At 43.6% G+C, this 22280-nt stretch overlaps 1 protein-coding gene across 7 annotated transcripts in view; it reads right to left on the bottom strand.

Moving 5' to 3' along the window:
* mef2aa (myocyte enhancer factor 2aa) overlaps positions 1-6905 on the bottom strand; it is a 98900-nt gene extending 91995 nt beyond the window's left edge. For 4 of the 7 annotated variants that reach the window (XM_062548441.1, XM_062548443.1, XM_062548438.1 and 1 more), the window contains exon 1: positions 6567-6905. The gene's annotated coding sequence lies outside the window, so the exon portion shown is untranslated. Of the gene's footprint in view, positions 1-3470; positions 3869-6566 lie in introns of those variants that run through there. The other 3 variants (XM_062548440.1, XM_062548442.1, XM_062548437.1) reach the window with 2 other exon arrangements.
* Between the last annotated feature and the right edge of the window lie 15375 nt (positions 6906-22280).

The raw sequence follows: 22280 nt of genomic DNA, 5'->3' as shown, positions 1-22280 counted from the left end.
ACGGTTCACTCCCGAACCTCAGGGTAAATCAGGGTGATCCCCTCCAATACTGAAAATGACAGAGCCCATGTCAGTGCAGACAATATGAATGCCAGTGACAAAGACAATTTGTCTCTGAAATATCCCTCATGATTTAATAGTTATATTATAATCTCATCTCATTACTGTCCACCCTGGGGGGGGGGCATCATCAAAGCACCATCCTCTAGGAGTGGAGAGTAATGTGCAACTCAACTGCACGCCTGACACGTCACATCCCATGACGCTCACCGTGTGACACCAGCAGGCCTTGTGCTCGGGCCTCACATCAGCTAATGACTGCTCAGGAGCATCAGCAGCCGCCATTGGCCAACAGGGCCTTTAGCATGAATGCGATCGACATGAGGGGGTGGGGGGAGGATCCACTCAAGAGACAGAGAGGTGGGGGGAGGGAAGGGCACAGAAACACGCACTCAATAAAAAACGTTCCTACAAAGTTACTATAGATGCTTTTTTGTGGCAATGAACAAAGAAAGAAAGAAAGAAGGAAAGAGATGACAGAGGGAGTAAACTGCGATACGTATAACAGCGTCTATCTCTGTCTGTCTCTGTTTGGATTAATAAACAGCGCCTGCAGAGTTAATTAGGAAGGTTCTCATTCCCCTTTCTTTACCTTGAGTTGGGAAATATAGGGGAACTCAGAAAAGCCGCAATATCTGTAATTATTCAGTGAATATTGATATGATATGAAGTAGAAACATAAATCAAAGCACAATTACCTTGTTTGCTTATTTGATTATGTTATGTATTAATCATTTAACATCTTTGTACCTATGACAATTTTACGTATTCGAACCATGACTGAACATATTTATTTACACTGGAAAAGAGAAGCGGCCAAAAGACAGCAAAGTATGGAAAATGGAACATGAACATATTCTGCTCATTCTCAAGCCCTTCTATTAGATCATGAACGGAGAAAAGTGAAAAATAATGAGAACTGTTGTCAAAGACAAACTTCCCCCACTGAAAATACATTTTAAAATGGAATTATAACTTGCCACTGTCTTAACACATATTTTGATTTCTGATGGGGACAATACAATAATATTTGACACTATGAACTATCAATTCACTTGTTTATTTGAGCAGCACTTTCAGTCAAACAGACATGCCCAAACTATACAAGTGCTGATTTTGTTGTTCTTAATTTAAGACATAACACCCCATTTCATTATCAGCGGATCTTCAGGGACCATAAATTGGTGGAAATCCATGCAGCCTATGTCACCAGAGCCCCTAACTGCTGGCCCTGAAGCCTTCTTTAAAGGCAAACAATCAGCACCGACAGACGAACACTGGTCCTGAGGTCATTTTAATGACTGCGTTGCCTGACCTGATTGCCTCTCTCCTGGGCCCTACAATTATGGATGAAGTCAGACAGCGAGCACAAGCAAATGCTGAGAACTCATTAATTCTGGAACTGTGGACAATTGTAAATGCAGCATGAAATGATTAGTTATTTCATTAGCATGACAAATATATATATTTTTCTGAATACTAGCACATTATGAGAGATAAAAATGCATTATTAGGCAGGTATGACATCTCAATAAATGAGGTCACAGTGAAGGGCACACCATCAAACCTTTTAGTCATCATGCGTTATTTTGCTCCTACACTGATTAGAAAATTGCAGCATGCACTGAAAAAGCAAAACCCCATACTTGACAGAGCCTCCTTGACACCATAGCTCAGCTTATGGTCACATTCTGAACAGTAGCTGCTTTAAATGTGTTTTGGGGCTATAAAACTTACAGAGTATAAAGGTGACTATTACACAAAATACCACAAAGATAAATCATGCATCCAAAACAGTTAAATAAAAAATAAGCACTGTTAGGAAGGCCTTCAGACAGAAACGCGCGTCGCTTAAGTTCTGCACCTCCCTCTCAACTTAACTATAAATTTAATCAACCACAGGCCTTACACTTGTACTTGCAATACGCCGCAGTACATATTTTCTGGGTCATAAGAAACAAGGGACTGTTGCAGACACACGGTCAGCTGAAGACACCCTGATAGAAACGGGCTTTGAGTCTTATCATTTAATGAGTTGTACAAACAGCAATGGGACAGCCCGCTTGGTAAAACATCATGATCCACATCTCGCACTGATGGCAAATAACGCACATTGGCAGTGTGAGTTATAGGACTGTATCCAAACTGCATTCAGTTATTCCTAACACATGAAAGTAGAGCTTTAGAGAAACAGCGTTTCTAGCGTAATTCTGGCTATATAGAACTATTGGCTCTCACCCATAATCAGTTCATACTGATGTGACACTTCGAGTAGAGCGGAATAGGCTACTAGCTGCTGAGAGTGGCCAAGCAGCACCATCTATATTTTACCCCGTAAGTAAGAACAGCTATGATCCCGTCACTGTGAACACATGAAAACACTTAACTCATGGACCTGGTAGTTTTGTATGCGCAAACTATGGATATTGGGCTGTCAATGATGATACGCCACAGATATATGTTTAAGAACTGAAGTAATTTCCGTAGATTTTAAGTAAATGATCAATCCTGATTATCAATTAATTAATATATATTACAATGTTATTCAATCTACACAGTATTTGCGATGTTCAGGTAAGTTTCTAAACACAGATATAGCCTACAGAACAGCGCGCGTAAAGCGTAATTTGAAGAGACTGACAGCGTACAGGCCTGCATGTCAACATCCTATTACAAGCCTATTCGGTAGGCTATTTGATATTTCCAAACAACGCATGGCGTGACTGTAATATGACTGAATGACTTTTGAAAGTGACAGCGGTACGTGCTAGAGTGGTGCCAAAATATTAGTTCAATAACCGTTGTGAGTTTATCAGTGGGATATAAAACGCCTAAGCGTTTCAAAATAACTGTACTTTTGGCGGACTAGCAAAGTCTTTTCACCATATAAACATTAACGTGCGTCCACTGTAAACTCGGCGAAGTAAAGGTCTTTAACCCTGTCAATATTTTTCAAGCGCTTCTTCAGGCAAGCTACACGTAGTTTACAAATCTAAAACAAATGTTCAGACTAAAACTATGTGTGTATATATGGGTGCTGTTCGCTGTAAAATGGCTAATACAGTGAAGGTGCGATTTAAAAAAAACGACATTGAATGTGTATTTCCTTTAATGTACAAGCGAACGCGAACACCGCTCGGCAGTTCAGAAAGCGAAGGAAAACATGCTATGAAGAAACAAGTAAACCGACATTTCTCTGGCAGGCTGGGGAAAAGTTTACGACCAATTGTAAGAAATAAAATTATTCACGGATAAATAAAAAATATCAGACAACTTCACAGCCAACATTACATTTAGTTGGCTGAAGCATAGATTTGCCCCGTCCCACTCTACGTCTCCCTCTTGCGCTTTCCCTCTTCCACTAAGTCGAGGTCCTCGGTGTAATATTGTTGCTATTTTTTGCTACTCACCTTTTTCTCCACAGTCCCTCGCTGTATATAGATACTCTGTATCAGTGACTCCAGCGGCTACGATGTGACATAAATGTATTTTCAGTCACATTGACACACGGGCTTCTATTTTAGGGAGCTGACAAACTCAGAAGAAGCAGTCTCTTGTCAGTGAGAGGCTCCTCCCCAAATCTGACGAACGGCAGACGAAATCAACCTCCTCCTACTCGTGTCTCATCAACATTACAAAGAAATAAACTTACAGCCAGGTTCCCGTTTGCCTTTTGATTCAGTTTTAAGAATACGTAAGCTAACTAAAATCATTTTTTCTCGAGTGAAATAGCAAAAAGTAATTTAAAGTGATGACCAGGGATGTTGAAGCAAATTTCATGAAGACAGGAAACTACTCTACAGCGTTATATGACATCACCTGGGCTCAACTGAGACAGAGAAAAATCTGTCAAGTCTGAAAGCGCGAGCGAGAAAGTAGCCTATGCTCGTGCGTCAAGAAGCTTAGCCTAAGACAACTACTCAGACACAACACTGAGACATGTGGCTGTGGGTTTGACACAATCGACAAGCTTAAGTTCAGGGGTCACACTAATACATCCTACATAAATTATTTTACACTTCAACACGTCTTATATTTTATATGAATATTCCTTTTAATATTAAACACGGTTGCTAACTGCGCTCCCTTAGATACGATTGACGTCATGCCTGCAAGACAAACAGCAACAATAGGACCGGGCATTTTGAAGTGACATACTTCTAAACCAATTGAATCTCAAAGCGGTTCTTCAGTAACCAATTGGTGAAATGAGTTGGTCGAAGCGTAAGTCGCATGTGGCGGTGTCACGTGTAGTTGCAGGATCTAAGGAAGAGGTGGGGTACAGTACAGGAATTGTTGTTGCTGGGATTTAAAGACACAGTTACCCAGAACAGCACAGTTGCTTCACCAAGGAGTTAGGCCTTTATTGACATAAGCCCTTAATGCAAAAGATACATTTCTATATGCTGAAGTGAAAGTAAGTGAAATAACACTTGTGTTTCAAAGGATAAATAAGTGCACCACAGTATGCAATAAGGATTTCCTCTTACATGCAAGAATGCACATTTTTAGGTAGGCTAGAGATAAAGGGGGCAGGCAACTAGCTAAGAGAAATAGCTGGAAAAGTTAAAAAAAAATTATTTAGCCTACATTTCCTTTGCATTTAAGAAATAATTGGACAATATTTGGATTCCAAATATCGCACAGAACCATATTTAGTGTTTTCATTGGGTATTGGACTTAACCTAAATTGTTTTTTAATGATTTATCTAATATGGAGGTGTTATGATAAAAAAAAAATCTTGTTACTGTATGTCAAAAGTGAATTAAAATTCTTTGTTACATATAGAAGGCGCTGTAATTAGTAATTAGTGTGTAAGTACATTGGTACTATATAAAGTTTCAGATTCTGCTGTTTTGACCTACAGTCAAACTAACTAACTAACAAAATAACTTTTTTAAGTGTGTGTGTGTGTGTGTGTGTGTGTGTGTGTGTGTGTGTGTGAGTGGTAAGTATACTTTTCTTCTCTTAACATATTTAAACTGTTGAGAGATCATCATTGAAAGTGCATGCTGAAATAAATATAATTACTCCAGTGAATCTCTCTGGCGGTAGTGGTAAACATTATTTGTAAAGCCTGTCATTTTGCGCAAACTGTGTTGACCTCTATATTAAACATGCCATGAGACTCGCTAACCCAGGCTAGGCAGAGGTGAGGGCTTAATATTTCAACATAACCCAATTGTCGTAATGTTAAGGAAATATCTCCAGACTCATATGTGGCTTGCTGAGAGAAACAAAATATGGCACCTATGTCATTGTGAGATCCTGTCAAAACCACCATGGTTTCAGACTTCCCCAGCATAACAAGGTGGAGTTGATGTGGGGAAAAAATGGCATTCAAAGTAAAAAGGTACTGTAAATGCCTGGTATTTACTGTAGTAGATGCTTTTATCCAAAGTGTTAGGTCCTTTAGCTATTTTTAAATTAATTAATTAATTCATTATTCTATTAATTAATATACCAGTAATCACATGTCAGATATGAAAGTATAAACATTGTTATTCTACAATAAAATGTAAACATAATCCACATGTTAACTATGCAATCTCATATTATATGATAAGATTGTAACAGTTTCATCATTATCTGTGATCTTGAAGGGAACTCAAAACTAGGAGGAGGCTTAGGCAATGAGTCTTATTCACTGTAGGCCCTCACTCCGACTTCCACTTGCCTCCTCTCCAGACACATGATCGGGGCACAGTTTACACCAGTCATTGTTGTAACAAGAGGAAAAGACATCCTCGTCTGAGCAATCACACAGACCCTATCAACAGACTATCAGCATTTCTCCCCCTAATCCTCCGACCATGGCCACAGATAGTGTCCAAATCCCTCATTATATGCCCTCTATGCCTCGCCATTTGTTACATTTTTGTGGGTTTATTTCTCCCTCACCATATTTCTATGTGAATCCTCGCAAAGCCTGAGTCATATATAAAAATAGTGCTGCCAGCCAGCGTGACCCGCAGCCTCTGCTCTGCAAACATGAGCCGCATCAGACCCCCTGCAAACCACACCAAACTCCCAGCCACCTGTGGTTAGAAGATTAGAGGAAGAACTGAGCGCCCTCTTTAACTTTCCACTTAAAATATAAATTCAGCTGCTGTGGGCAAGAGCAATATCTTGATTCCGCATGTATTTCTTTCAGTCTCTCTGTTTATCTTAGTGTCGTTTAGTATTTATGTTTGTTTTTTCTCATTCTCAAATTACAGTAAATCACAACCTAAAATAAAAATGCAATATCAGTCATTCTCATTGGTGCGTTTCAGCATGCTTTGTAATGAATCAACTTGAACTAAGCACAATTTATACGCTTTGTCAATAAAACAATTAATGAGGTAAGGCACTGCTGTAATACTAAAATATCAGCTTTTTATGTGCTTGTTTTTTTTAAGCAATATCAGTTTGTTGCACTAACCGATACATTTCCCTTTGTACCTGAGTCAAAACATCCTTTGAGAGCCCCGCCCCTTGTGTCACACAGTGCCATGTGTCTCACCTGTTTCTTTCTTGCCACAAAAGCCTTCACAGAACCTGCTGTTTAGGCTGAGTCCGCAGGTGTGGAGGTTTACCTTTCTTTTCCCTCAACATAAAAAAACTCCTTCTTATTTTTCTCTTCCCTCTTTTCTTTTCTCTCTTTTTCTCCTGCTGACTCTCTTTCTTGCTCTCTCTCTCTCTCTTTCTCTCTCTCTCACTTGCCTCCTTCTCACTGCTTTGCTTTTTCAAAGCCAGACCAGCTGGCTTTGGATGGTTTCCTTCTTGCCCCTGCGAGGCCTGACTTCACACCCGCTGCCTCCTCTCGTTCCTGGGTCTTTCTGCCCGGAGCGGGCTGGGCGACAGCAGTTTGAAGGCTGGGATCCCAGATGGACGTGGACATGCCGGGCATGCGTTGTGTGACAGGGCTTGGCTCAGGGGATGGCTGGACCAGGCGCAGCTGTCACTCATGCATGCCGAGGGTGTTGGGTGCGTTTTCATTATATGTTATAATTATTAATATAAGTGCGAAAATGTGCCAAACCAAAAGCAGAAAGTCAGATGACTTGTCGTCCTGAAGAGAAATTGGAAGCAATGAAAATTGCTGCTGAGAACTTAATCACATGAGCTTTGAGATGGTCACGCAGACACTGGCAGAGATTGGACTCAGACTTTGTTATGAAACTTGTGCAAATTTATTTGAGTCTTTTGACTTGCAGAGTGACACTCAATTTAAATACATTCATTTCCTCAGTATGTTTTGTTTGAACAACTTTCACATCAAACAAGGGACATTAAGAGGTCCTACTAATATTAATGACCTGTGCATCAAAAAATGGTTTGAACACCAAATAACAGTGTAATAATAATGCCAGTCATACAATGTTGATAGTTCTCAATTTTACAAAGATTGTTTCTGATTTCTTCACAGAAGTATAAGATATATTCAAAGAAATTGCAGTTGGTTACACAAAATATCTTCTGCTACGAGACAGCTGGCATTTTCAGCGTATCGCCAGACCACAAATAGCACCGAGACAACCCTTCCCCACCTTCCAATTAAAAGAAGGCTTGTGTTGTGCCACGCTTACAACGAACTTCATGCAGACCAGCCGAAGTCCAGTCTGAAACAGGATGTGATATTCAAAAACATTAGAAATGCTGATGTGTTTTATATATACAGATGGCAAAAATAGTTAAATTTCAACAACCCTCTCAGACAATTTCCACAGATTTTGATCATGCCAAAAAATTTCCAAAATAACGTCTCATTATTTCTGTCTCATTACAGGAGACTTGTCTAGAAATCCCCAGTATGTCTGCCTTAATCCACCACTGTTACAATGGTCCAACACTCTGAATAGTTGGAGGACACATATAGGCTCGGATAATCCAGACTCAAGTTTGTGTCACCTAGTAATCAGTGTTGTGTCTCCGACATCAGTTGTCACCCGCTTTTTAATATACAATTGTGTCACCAATCCTTAAATCCAACATCACTACACATATCGTGGATGCAGGCAGTCAAATTATTCAAAATGGGACTTTTTCTCCCTTTTGAATACACATGTTGCTTTCTGCTTTCTGCTTTTTTTTTGCTACTTTCCATATCTGCCTGGCCTGAATTAATGAGAGGCTTAAAAATGAGAGATGAAAGGGGTGTATTCAACAGGACTTTAGCATCTCTGAATGCCGTTTCAGTTCGCACATTCGAGCCGGGCACAGCTGAAACCATATCTGTCCTCAGAGAGGGAAGCAGCCAGAGAAGCCCTGGGCAAACACGCTATGTGTGTGCAGTATACTGTGGCCGCCAGATCACGGGCCTCGATACCCTAAATATGAATGAGAATAAATGCATACTGCACTGTGACTGTGGGTTGAAGAGGCATCAGGTCAATGACATCTTAGCCTGGTCCAGACCTCTTATTAATTTCTATTTGACTCATTAGGGTATTTAACAGACCGTGCCCTGAGATAATTGATCACCAGAATGTCTCCATTATTCACAGACAGCGAGTTGTATTGATCGGCGCCGAAAAAGAATCACCTGTCGAGTGGAGGGTGCCTCCGCAGCCCTCACAAATTAACCGTAAAGGTTTTTCTTTTTAATTCCCTCTCTGATTATGTGTGTGTGTGTGTGTGTGTGTGTGTGTGTGTGTTTGCGTGTGTTGAATGTTATTGCTGTTCATGCCAGAAGTGTGGTATGCTACGTGTAAAACTGATTTACAAACTTGTGGTGAGGCATACTCATGCATTCTGTCTCTGTGCAGAGTGAAGTTCAGCGTCAGATAACTATGTGGAGAAGCTAAAAATACCCCAAGTCTTGCAGCCTGGCTCAGTTCTCTCATTACTGACTGTAATTAACACTAACCACAGCCTGCCAGGGCTGTATCACACAGGAGCACACAACTGTCATTTTTTTTAATGTGGAGGTAGGAGATATGTAATGAGAACTTCTGAAGTTTAAAAGTTACCAATTAGTGACTGAGTTTGATCAGAATAGGTTCATACATTTAGTCTACAGTTGTTTTTTATTCTTATTATTATTATCAATATTATCATTCTTAAAGACAAATGGTATACAAAGTGAGACGTTTGAATATTCCATATTTTGTTGCTTGAATTTGCAATACATTTTAAATGGATTTTGTCACCTGTTTAATTCCGTTAATATATTCACTATGAAGTATGTATATGTTAGGCTATATATTAGTTTCAGAAGAATTTCACTGTTAATCATTATTTTTTTTTATAAAAAAGTGTTATAGCAAGTGTTTAAAATGCATGAATTACTTTACAACAAGTTATCCATACCAAATTAAAGATTTTTTTTTAATGAGCAAGAAATCCTTAGGGACAAAATAATAATTTTCTCTTTTTTTAAATTTTAGTTTCCCTAGCTCATTCCCTCATATACCACATAAGTCAAACCAGCATAAAACAAATGATGTATTTGTGTTTGCAAATGTTTTCATACCTGTCAGCAAACACCTTCCGGCAACATTCTAACTCTGTCTCTTCAATTACTGCATATCACACATTCAGAGATGCAACAGCACAGTTCTGGCTGTACCTTCATTTTTGACAACGGGCCAGCAATATTGCATTAACAGTAGCGAGCTCATTAAAAATTGAGCAAGGTCAGAAATGAAACTCCTGTGCCCATTAGTCATTTTGTCCTTAATTTCAGGACTTCTTTCATTAATCATACAACAGCGCTGCCAAATTATTCTCCCTGACATTCTGTTGTCAGGTGGCATTGACTGAATTTCTCCAGATAAACATATTTTCTTCAGTACAAAATTCGGATGGTTGTACTTTTCATAACAACATACGGGGAGATCAGGTAAATAGATCTTATGACAGATGATGTCCAGTGACAAGATTCATCACTACAGTGTATTTTATCCTTCAAATGATATCTGATAACACAATAGAAGATTGACCTAAAGAATTCTCTGTAAATCACTTTGCTACAATAATTGATTTTTCTTCTGGTTCACCCACTGAAGCAATTTACACAACAATTAAGAACACTATTCAAGTATCACCGGATAGGAGTTATGTAAGAATTAGTCCATAAATACTCATATAAATCTGAACTTAATATTTAAATTAGAGTGCTTTCACCTGATGTACTCTTTCTAAACAAACGTGTAGACAGAAGTGAGGAGTTAAACCAGCCAGCAAACTTCTAAAGCCATGCAAAAACCTTACAGATTCTAAGCCAACAGCCAGTTGGCACTGATAAAAGCTTGCTAACATGCTAACTGTTTTTTTTTTTTTTTTTTGTAATCTACTTGACAATTCTGTGCCGACTGTGGAAGCTTTTCTCACAATTTATTTTGAATGGCCATAGGGAATGACACTTCACACTACACTCAGTATTTCAAATGAATTGTGAATTATAATGAATATGACTCTGTTTTTGGGTCTCACTAAAAGTCTACAAAATCTGGGATAACATCCCACACAGCTTCGGATTTCTTAATGGTATTCCTGCATCGCTTCAGTCAGAGCACCAAAATAAAACAGCTTATTGTTCACTGCCCTTGCTGTGGGCAGTATGGCCTTGTCTTAAGCCACCAAGGTTAATGACGGACAAAATGTTTAAGAGTGCCAATTGAAACTAATTATTTCTGACTTCTGGAGGAGGAGGATGGTGGTGTGATGTTAGACCCATGTAATAATACATGTCCACTTGTTTTCACATACAGTACAAACATTACCTCTGTACTACCAGTGCATTGGAGTAGCTTTGCTACAACCACTCTCTCTCTCTCAGAGGGTCTGTAAGATGACAGGTATAGGTGCACACTGTTTATGTCTGAACATCATGTCAAACGAGATGAAAAAGGAGTAGCCTAGTGAAGTGACAGCTCAGTGCTGTGAGATTAGGCCAAACATTGAACACTTTGCCTTAGCAAAATATTACAAGAATCAATATTCACATGCACTTCAGTCCGGCTATAAATCACTACAGTAAAGAGCTTTGGCGGGCAATGAGATCGATGATGCCAAAAGCAGAAGACAACCACATTAAGGGCTGTTTGAGGTGCTTAATGCATCACAAGGCTCTTTTCATCACTCAAGAGATTCACACTCTGTCATGCAATATGCATGAAAAACAAGGGTGCCGGAAAATTGAATTGTGTATCGACAGGTTGTCGTCAATACGTACAACACAATCTCACTTTACTCTCTTGTTATTACGCCACTGTCCGATGCAACATCATTCTGTGTGTCCATTGCTGTCAATCCAGTTCATCACAAGAAGGCCAGAGCTGGCTATTTCTGCGTCTACATCTCTTCCCCCCTCACTGCTGATGATTCACCAGCACTTCACATTCAGTGTCAGAGAGAGACACAACATTATCAGAGGAACCTTGAAGGGGACCTCTGTCCGCAACCACTCTAACCCAATAGGCAGGTAGTGCATAACAGCCTGTCAGGATGAAAAAAAAATCACACACACACACACACACACACACACACCACACCACACCACACCACACACACACACACACACACACAGAGAGAGAGAGAGAGAGAGAGAGAGATACAGCACGAGTGAGGTGAAACTTTTCAGAACTGAATGACACACTTTGCCACAGTTTACTCCCTAGCCGTAAAGTTCGCAGCGCTCCATCCGTGTGTTTGGCAGTGGCAGCAGTGTCACATCTTGAAACGGTCGTCTCTCTGCTGCCGCGGTGGTGCCGCCACCACAGCCATCCAGCAGGTGCTGTCACTTCATACTCCAAGAGTCTCTGGGTGCGAAGAAATTGTGAGACTGCAAATGCATGAGTCGGAGAGGATAAGACTGTTGCAGCTCATGATTGCGTTTAGGCAAGAGTGGTGACAGGCGAGAATTTGTATTTTTTCCCCAAAAAACTTTTAATTTAGATTTGGTTGGTTGTTGCTCATTTTCCTCTAGATGATATGAAATATCCCAAATCCAGAACAGCTGTGGCCAACTACAGTATGTGTACTAGCAGTCACTGTCATAAGCCTGAGCATCTTCAACTTGTTGAGGTATCAAGATATTCTGTGGTTTCTCCAGGAATTAAATAAGTAAACCTCTTTTCAATGGATGTCTGTGTTGCTCAAGGTTCCACATTCTTTCATTTAAACAAATCAAATATGATAGATTTCCACTCAAGCACTTGCAAGCCTGTCATAGAAAGCACTTTAAATCAGATTCTCAGCACTGCTGTGGTAGCCTGCCATGTTTCTCTGGGCGACTAAATTGTTTTTGAATGTGCACCCCCTCTGTTCCATTTGCCACTAGACAAGCATAGGAAAAGAAGTTTACATTTGCCTGTGTTCAAGGATTATAGAGAGGTGTGCTATTGTCCCATCAGTCCCCTGCAGCGCTCTTGAAGGCAACCAGGGCAATTTAAATTATACTACAGACTAACGCTGCCTCTTCCTCACCCTCTATGCCAACCTAATCCATGAAAGAGACTTAGGCATTCGTGTCTTACAAATGTGCATGAGCGAAATCCTTAAGTCCTTTTGGCAATGGAGCTCTAGAAGAAGCCAGAGCATTCTCCGCCGTAATAAGCCATTGAAATTAACAATCCTTGTAATGCTTTGTCTCTGGTATTATGGAGACAGACGCTGTCATCCCTACTTACTGTAGCTGGAGTGGTGTTGTTTTTCTGCGCGTTTGTGTTTTGTTTATTTATTTCATTTTTTTTTTGTGCCTAGTTTATGTTCTGTTTTTCACCTAGGTAAACAGAAAGCAGACACCGCGGAACTCACGCTGGTTTGCCTGGAACAGGTAATAAATTTCAGTGTCAGTGCCTGCACGTCACCGATTAAGCCTGTTTTGTTTGGAAAGTGATTTATGGGCGCCAACGCCGGCACGCCACACTTGGCGAAGAGGAGTCTCGAGGTCTTGATGATGATGGTGTCGAAGGAGCAGGTGGGGCAGACAGGAGGTGGAGAAGGATGGGGGTGGGGGGGGGGGGGTTGGGGGCGGGGGTTGGAGAGGTGGGAGGTGGCAGGAGGAGGTGGAGGGTGAAGCAGAGTGAGTGTCAGATTCGTATTGCAGGGAGACTGATCTGCGCTTGCTCGGAGGATGCCCGCTGTAGCATGCACCCTGACCATTAATCACGCGGACGGCAGTATACGCGCGCCCGGCGCACGGTGTCTGCCCTCCCTGCCTCTCCTGTCCGCCTCTCCCACTTCACAAGATGCACGTTGCCAGGAAACAAACAAGAGTCTCTCAAGCCTTTTCCTGAAGCACTAAGGCCTTAAGAATATCTTATAAGCAGGGCTTCCAGACTCTCAGAGCAGAACAGCTATAGTCTACATCAATGCATCAGTGCCTTCAAGTGATTACAGTTTGATACAGCGCAGGAAAAATACACATAAACAAACACACACACGCTCACACACAGCTTTCCCACTGGATTCCCCCCAGCTTTCCTTGGCAGGTCTAAACGCCTCTGAAGAAGGGCCAATATTTGTCATTCTGTGGAAATGGATGCTGGAGTAAATTAGCCCTGAAGAGTTAATCAGCCGTGCTTCAAACCAATCCATGCTGGGCCTTACGGTCATATTTCACACAGGTCAGGAGAGGCATGGAAGTCTCTGGAACAGAAGCCACCTTTAACAAAATTTCTTTTTCTGGTCTTGCCCTCGTGTCTGACCGGAATAAATAAATATATTATTAGTGTGTGTACACAGACATATACACTCACAACGGAGCTTCATCAAAAATATAAATTCATACATACATTCATACAGACAGACATTCTGTACATCCATTCACGATAACACACATTTATGTAAACACCCAAGTACATAAACACATTTCCCTGGTTGTGTCAGGAAGTCACTCTCTGCTGATCACCATAAGCACTTGGCACAGCATGGTTGCGCTTCAGAAAGCATGTTTACTATCTGACCCCAGTGAGGTGGCCAACTGTGCTTGTCTTGTTCCGGGCTGGTGTGCTATAGGAAATCTGTCCCCCTCGGAACGGAACGTGGAGAGGTGGGGCCACCGGGCGCTGTGAGGGTTAACATGGCAGCAGGCTGTGCTCAGATCTCTTGGCCTTTATCTGAGGTAGCAGGAGTGTCCTTGGAGCTGCTATGCCACAGGGCTACACAGCAGACAAGGCCATGTTTGACTTTGATAGCAGTTTTTTTCCCCTTTTACGTAACACAACAACGTTGTTGTATATGTGTGTTTTTTTTTCTTCCTTTTTTTCTCAACACGTTGACTGTTGAATGGGTGCTATCCCTGCATGGCCTCAGGTACTGTAAATACTGCAGCTATTGACAGGAATGCGTCTGGCCTTGATCTGGGGCAGATTGTTCAGATGCACCCCAGATTTCACTCAAGTCAGACGTGTTAAAGAGCAGTTGAAGTTTGATTCTCTTTTCTTGATTCTCTCTCTCTTCTTCTTCCTCCTCCTACTCCTCATCCCCATCTTCCTCTGCAGTTTGTCGTGGCTCATGTCAGGTTTTTCCGTTGTCGCTCGGAGGTGAAAATCGTGTCGGAATGTGTGTGTGTGACAGCTGTTGAAGCCCAGTGGCCACAGAGGCCCATGTAAAGTGACGTGGCCCTCAGAGCTAAGCCCTACCAGATACCTGGGGGGGGGGGGGGGGGGGCTCAGAGCAGAATCAGCTTGTCTCTCCCTTCCCATTCACACACACACACACACACACACACACACACACACACACATACACATATCTCTCTGACACATGCGCACATAAGTTTTCTGTGCTCCCTCACATGCACAATCACACACACACACACAAACACGCACGCACACACACACACACACACACACACACACACACACACACACACACACACACACACACATCTCTGACACACAACACATTTAAATTGAGTTTGATTGTGGGATAAATGCTCCTTTTCCTATCTTTATTGATATACAGTACCTATTGCAGAATGAATGTGAAAACTGACTTTCAAAACTTCACTGCCAGTTGAAAATTAGCTGATGTGTGGACATTGTATTTTCTTACAATAGCGATGTACAGTATCTACATGTAGGTACAAAATATACCATGCCTTTGAAACTAAATGTGGTTTGTCTTCGGTTCTACAATACTGGCAACAATGCAGTGAGGCAGCATCCTGCCACTTCTGTTTAGACAAAGGAACGTGGCATTATGATGGGCCATGTTGTTGTGATTATTAAGGGGAGTCTTTAATAGAATAGACATCAGCGTGCATGAACACACATCACACACAATGTGTTGTACAATGTGTTGTAAATGCTCTCACGTCATGTCTACATTACCCACAAGCCTTGAGCATATAAAATACACATACGCACATACACACTGCATATACACACACACACACACACCTATAAACACACACATACACACATACGTATACACATTCACACACACACACACACACACACACACACCTATAAACACACATGCATGCTGCACACACCCCTCCTGACTGAGTCGCCTTGAGAGCCACCAGGCTGCTCTGAATGTCCCCAGCTGCTGTGTGGGCCTTGTGAGGGTCTCGGCGGCGCAATGCGAGGAATGTGGGCGGCTCCTGGAAGAGCGGCTGTGGGCCGCGGCGGGGTGTTAACGTTTTCACGTGTGTGAGAAAGGGGGCTGTGTTCTCCTCTCGTCGCCAACTGAGGCGTGGGCAGCAGCGGTGAGCTCAAGCTGCCGCGTCAGGTGATCTCAGGACCGCAGCAAACACCACTGTGTGGACACACCAAGGAGAACTGATTACCCAGGAAGGTATGGGTCATGCTGAGAGAAGTCAGTAGCCTACATGAGTACACAACAGCCACACACACAGTATTGGTAAATAGCTTTTGGTGTTATCAGCACTTGGTGTTGAAATGAATGTTTGCCTTCCCCAGTGCCAAAGATTTTGGCATCTCACTGGGCCTTAGACCTCCCACGAAATATGAGGCTTTCCTAGAGCTGCTACAGTACAGTGTGAGAGGTCTTCAGGTTGCCATATTCGTAAAATAGGCCTACATCTACAAATATTTTGGTGCAGAAATGAATCAAACAATTTCTGTCTTTTGTCTCTCATGTCTTTTTTTTATATACTCATGGGATGTACAGCCTCCCCGTGAATTCCTTAATGATTATACCCTGTTGGACTGTGACATACCTATACTCAAAACCATATACTCTGTGGTTCCTATAGTGGATCCTATACATTTATCCCCAAGGCCTAAAGCTCCCAAGCAGCAGACTGTGTCGGAGGAGACTCAAGCTGAACATAAACTTATGCGGACACAGTTTGCGCATGATCGCTATGCGGTCAAGCATGACAGAGGCGTGATTGGGTGATTAAACAGCAAAACAAGTACAACTTTGGGAACACCAGCGTGCACATCTGTGCCTGCACTGCAAAACACAGTGTCCATCTGGAGTGACGTGGTGTGGACCATCACCAAAACTGACCCAAACTCTTGTGCTGTCTCAGCAGTTTTCCATTCATCTGAGGCCTAATATCACACCCAGTGGACACACAGGTACATCCACATAGGCTTCAGTGCCAGTGTCATCAGCTTCCTTCCCCTGTTTACGCAATCTGTAAATGCTCGATTCACATTAAAGACAATGCACGATGACAATAACCAAAGTGGAAAAGGCCATTCTAAATGGCATCTGGAGAGTAAAGGGGTTTCAATGCTATCAAAAATAGACCTGGAACCTTGAATCTACCATAGGCACCCAAGGCCTGGATCCATTGTACCTACTTTTCCTTTGTTCATCACAGCCTGGTATTTAAGGAGGGAACAATGGGAGGACACTGTTGTCAGTACGCTGTGTACGGCACACATGCACCACCCAGGCGAGATACTGGGACAGAGAGAGAGAGAGAGAGAGAGAGAGGCAGAAAGAAAGAAAGAGAGGAAGGAAGAAAGAGAGAAAGAATGAGAGTGGAGAGTGCAGTCACGGTCCTGGGAGCAGAGAATGGAAAGAACAGACTCTCCTCCTGGTCCATTTTGTGAAACGCCTTAGATGCAAAAATGTCCACCGGAGCTCAAGAAGGGGGGGGGGAGGGGGAAGAGAAGTTTCTGAATGTGTAAACATTCATGTTCTCTGGACTTGGACTCTGAAACCAGAAACCATAAATATTGTGTCAAAGTATCGTGTCATCTGTTAATCTGTTAAACGCTTGTGATAAAAGTGTTAAACATTTAAATCTAAACGATGGTGGCACTGGCGGAAGAAAAACAATGTTTCCAAATAGAGCTCATGACCACAAAGAACAGTATTCAGCGTGGAGGGTCAGATACTGTATGTGAAGTGCATAATTGCCGATGCTGTTTAACATTTATTACGTTTAATATGCCATTCCAAGTTATTTATCGAAACATCCTGAGCAAACATTGTTAATGTGTGCGCAGGCAAATATTTGCTGGCCTGTATCAAATTCGAAAACCAAATGAAGTGCATCGTCGAGGGCAAATGGGGTCTTCTGGCTGTCCACTGTTCTGTGTGGTGATTGGGCGATCACCACGGAGATTTAAGTGTTTGCACAGAGCGGAGCGGCGCCCTCGCCACGAGCCCTGAGGGCGGGCGGATCACACGCTCACGCCCGACGCAGAGCTCTAACAAATCGCCCTTTCTACAACATCTCCATAATTCATGGACAGAGCCCGCCATGCAGGACCTCCATTTATAAACCACCCTCTCTCTCTCTCTCTCTCCTTCACTCTCTCTCTCACTCTCCTTCACTCTCTCTCTCTATCTCTCTCTCCTTCTCTCTCTCTACTTAAAGCTCTCTCTCTCCCCCTCTCCCTCTCCCCCTCTCCCTCTTTCCTTCTCTCCTTAAACTCTTGGCATCCCTAAACAGATTGGCGAAGTGTAAGCGTGCAGTGATAGATGAGTGGATTTCAATTTCTTAGGGCATAAGGGGGTGAAAGAGGGGGAGGGAAAAAAAAGAAAAGCAGAAAACGTTCACAGAGGATGTCATGGATGGGAGTGAATGAGCTCAGGAACGCTACGCTGCGCCGCGGTGCGGTGTTGCGAACGGATCGTGTTCTCTCCCCCCGGTGCCCCGGGATCTCAATCCTCTTTGGTTTGCGTCCGTGTAATGGGAAACGAGGCGTGGAGTTTGGGCGCACGCGGAGGGGAGAAACAGGATTGACACACTCGGGCGGTGAGAGACGGCGCCGGGGTCTCAGCAGGCACAAGCACAATAACCCCCAGCACAGCACCGTGGCACGACTTGATGTGATTCCACTTTACATCATAAAGGCATTATTATTGAGCCAAATATCCAGGGTTATATTTACCACAAATACATCGGGGGACACACACACACACACGCACACGTACGCACGCGCGCACACACACACACACACACACACACACACACACACACACACACACACACACACACACACACACACACACACACACACACACACACACACACACACACACACACACACACACACACACACACAGACACACACACACACACACACACAGAGACACACACACACACACGCACACACAGCACATAGACACACAGCCTGCAAATAATACAGAAAAGGGTACATTCTCATAGCGGGTTCAGAAGAAAGTCTGAAATTGCTTTCTCAGCAGTTCTGCATTGTTGAAGCAAACATTTCAAAAACTCTAATTGTTTCACCAGCGGAAATACGTTTTCACAGCTTGTTCACACAAACACACACACACACAGCTTCTGGCTAATCACAATGGTGAAACGTGAGACACAATGCACAGTATATTTACACTACTCACACCCCGTGCCAAAACAGAGACCAGAGGGGAGATCTCGTATCTACCCTCCATTTGTCATTACAGTAACACAATGAAACACCCCACCTGATGTGACCCTGGTCATGACAGGTTATCAGACTGAGGACCCTGCCTCCAATAAGCGTGTTATAACAACAAGAATAGCTAGAGACACAATATACTATTCAAAAGAGCTGCATTGTAAGAAAACTGCCCTCAGTGACATGGTTTCATGACCAGTAGTTGCCACACACACACACTCACACTCTCAAACACACACACACACACACACACTCACACTCTCAAACACACACACACACACACACACACATACACACACACACGTGTGCACACACACAAACACACAGTGTGTGTTAGAATTACCTCAGCTACAGAAATAGAAGATCCATATTTAATACAGCATGCTGGGAATTCCCAGCCATTTCCCTGTTCTTGACCCCCCTCACACCTACCATTGTGCTGCACAGTGTGCTGGGCAGAAACTAACCCTGGCTCGGAGCTGGGCTGACACAACGGGCCATGCCATGCCTGTGTGTGTGTGTGTGTGTGTGTGTGTGTGTGTGTGTTTTATTCCAGTGACCAGGGTGATCAGTACCATTGTGTTCTGCCTTTTACAGCAGTGCCACGGGCACACCTCACCATTGTGTCTCCACTGACCTGAAACCTGACACCAATGCAGCAGCCGTAGCACTGCAGGGTGTGTGTGTATGAGTGTGTGTGTGTGTGTGTATGTGTGTGTGTGTGTGTGTGTGTGTGTGTGTGTGTGTGTGTGTGTGTGTGTGTGTGTGCGTGTGTGTGTGTGCATGCGTGTTTGTGTACGTACATGTGCATGTACATGCATCTGTCTATGTGAGTGAAAGTGAGTGTGCATGTATGCAAGAAGGTATTTGTTGGGTCAGTGAATATTATGGCAAATAAGATTATTATAAAACTGTGTGTGAGCATGTGATCATGACCTCATGCCACTGTATGCTGCCAATGTGTGCATGATTGTGTTTGTGTACTGTATGTATGTATTTAAAAAGGGTTCAGGGGCAATGAAAAGCTATTAACAGAGCTTGTTGTCTGGAGAGGCTCTTGGCTGCAGAGCAACTTCAGTCTGCTGTGGGTGTTGGCGCCCTTCACTTCTGCCCAGCAGCTCATAGCCTGACGGGCAGAGACATGGACAGAGGAATGGACGGCTTCCTGGTTGTATCCAGGCAGAAGAGGCCGGGGGGAGCTGCCAGGCCCCCTTTTGGGAGCAGCACTTGTGATCAGTATCCCTCGGACAAATCCCAATTGCCAGGAAAGCTGTGGGCATTTGGCCTAAAGCTGGGGGCATTAGCACGAGGACAGGGAGGGGGATTGGCAACAAAGCAGGGGGCACCTGGTCCAGTGGAAACAAAGAGAAAAGAAAGTTGAGGAACACACAAGGCCGTGAGTACCCATCCCTTTGGCTTTGGGAAAACAGTGCACTCTGAGCCTCTTGTCACCCTGTTTGCAGCCCACGCCAGCACAGATCCGGCCCTGATCCAAACCAGCTCTGGGCCAGATATGGCCCCCCCACGGAGTCCACTGATATCCGGGGCCCACTCAGAACCCCCCGCAGGCTGGACCACACTTCCTGAGGCACCCCCCAGTCGCACGGGGAGAGGTGCGTGCGGGTTCAAACCTCGCCAGCGCTGCCGAAGCACATCAAAGAGTGGGAGAGAAGGGGCTGGTTGAACTCGAATTTTAGCGAGGTACACGTGCTCTTTTATCTGCCGCGCGCAAGATGATTAAAGATTCAACACGGCGAGGAGACCAGCTAATGACTCCACAGGGTGTGAGGAGAACTTGGGGAGACGAGTCGCAGGGAGGCGAAGGGAAGGGAGGGGAGGGGAGGGGAGGGGAGGGGGGAAGAGGCCTCTGGAGGATACAGGCACAGAGGAGGGAGAGGGTTTAAAATATACAAATTTATTCATCAGCAAAGCTGCCTGTACCGTGTGGCTGCAGGTGATGAAGAGGGAAAGAGAGAGAGGGGGAGAGAGAGAGAGAGAGTGATGAAGATGGAAGAATGGATGGAGTGAGAATGTGAGAGTTGAAGAGAAAGAGAGAGGGATGGAGTAACAGTGGAGAAGTGAGAAACAGTGAGAAGTGAGGAAAGTGAGAAACAGTGACACAGAGAACTCCAGAGAGATGAAAAGAGAGAGTCAGGGTGATGGAGCTAAATCAGTGGGAGGCCTCATTGGAAGTGTCTGCCCCTGTTGTGCTTCTGCCCCTCCAGAGTAAAATGGGGCAATTGAGGCAGCCCAGCACAACCATGGGGCGAGTAGATAAAGTGTCCTCGGAGGACTGGGGAAGTACACTCGTATGGGCTTGGACACACACCCACTACACCATCAAGCAGTTTTACAGTTGGTCAGGGCATCATTAAAGACATCTGTGTGTGTGCTGTCTGGTTAGATAAAAGGGATACTGTATTGTCCACCAGTTATTATCAGAAAATAAGACGTGAAGCGGACGATATATCATCCCACTTATTATGTGGCTACCTGCCAAAACGAGAAAAGAAACTTCACACAGTTTGTCTGTTACAATATGAAATGACTTCTTTTTTGCAGCCGTCACTATAAGGAATTATCAGACCTCTGAATGTTGGGAAGGCCCATTCATGTTAACAGAACTTTCTGTTGTGTAATAATAAGTAGAGTTAATAGTTAACACCACCTCCAGATGAGCAGGTGGAGAATAGAGGGATAGAGGGGGAAAGATGATCAGGTGAAGCTGCTGAACATTCTGAGAGACAGAGAAAGAAAGGGAGTAATGGACAGAGAGATTGGAAGAGATGGAGAGCGTGAACGAAAATGGGAAAATAAAAGAGAAAATGTGAGGAAGAAAGCCAGCTGTGCTGGGTACAGAGAGATAGAGGCTCCACTTTCTATTTCTTTAGCCACAGTTGCTGACGGTTTTCATTCGGCAGCTCCTTTGCAGTATTCTCTCTTGTCCTCCCTCTCTTGTTCTCTCTCTCTCTCCCTCTCTCTCTCTCTCTCTCTGAGATAAATGGTCCTCGTCCTCTCCCGAGTGAGAGCCACCAGGTGACAGAGTGACAAATGAAGCAGGGTCTCCTGCACAGTGTGCCCAGATTATTGTCACTCACTGCAGGGGAGGGGATTAATGACCAGGACCTGGTGGCAAAGGGTAATCATGGCAGATTAGGGAACGGAAATCCTCCAGGCCCACGGAAGGAGACAAAGATGGCTCTATCTAGCCACAGCTGAGGTGGACACTCTCTCCGACTGGCTGCCCATGCAGTGTGGAAGGGAAGCTTCTGAGATTGCTTAAAGGGAAGGGGGGGTAGTGGTGCGGTAACTATGGAGATTATTGCATGTAATTAGCTATTGCCGTCATCCTAGGCTGGTAATGATCGGGCTGTACGTGCTGGTAGCGCTAGTTTTCTTGTACTAAATTGCTGGGTTGAAGTTCTCAAGCACTTGTGCCACAGTAG

The sequence above is a fragment of the Sardina pilchardus genome, chromosome 10, assembly GCF_963854185.1.
Source record: "Sardina pilchardus chromosome 10, fSarPil1.1, whole genome shotgun sequence".
NCBI lineage: Eukaryota > Metazoa > Chordata > Actinopteri > Clupeiformes > Clupeidae > Sardina > Sardina pilchardus.
This window is presented reverse-complemented; position numbering and strand designations above follow the sequence as displayed.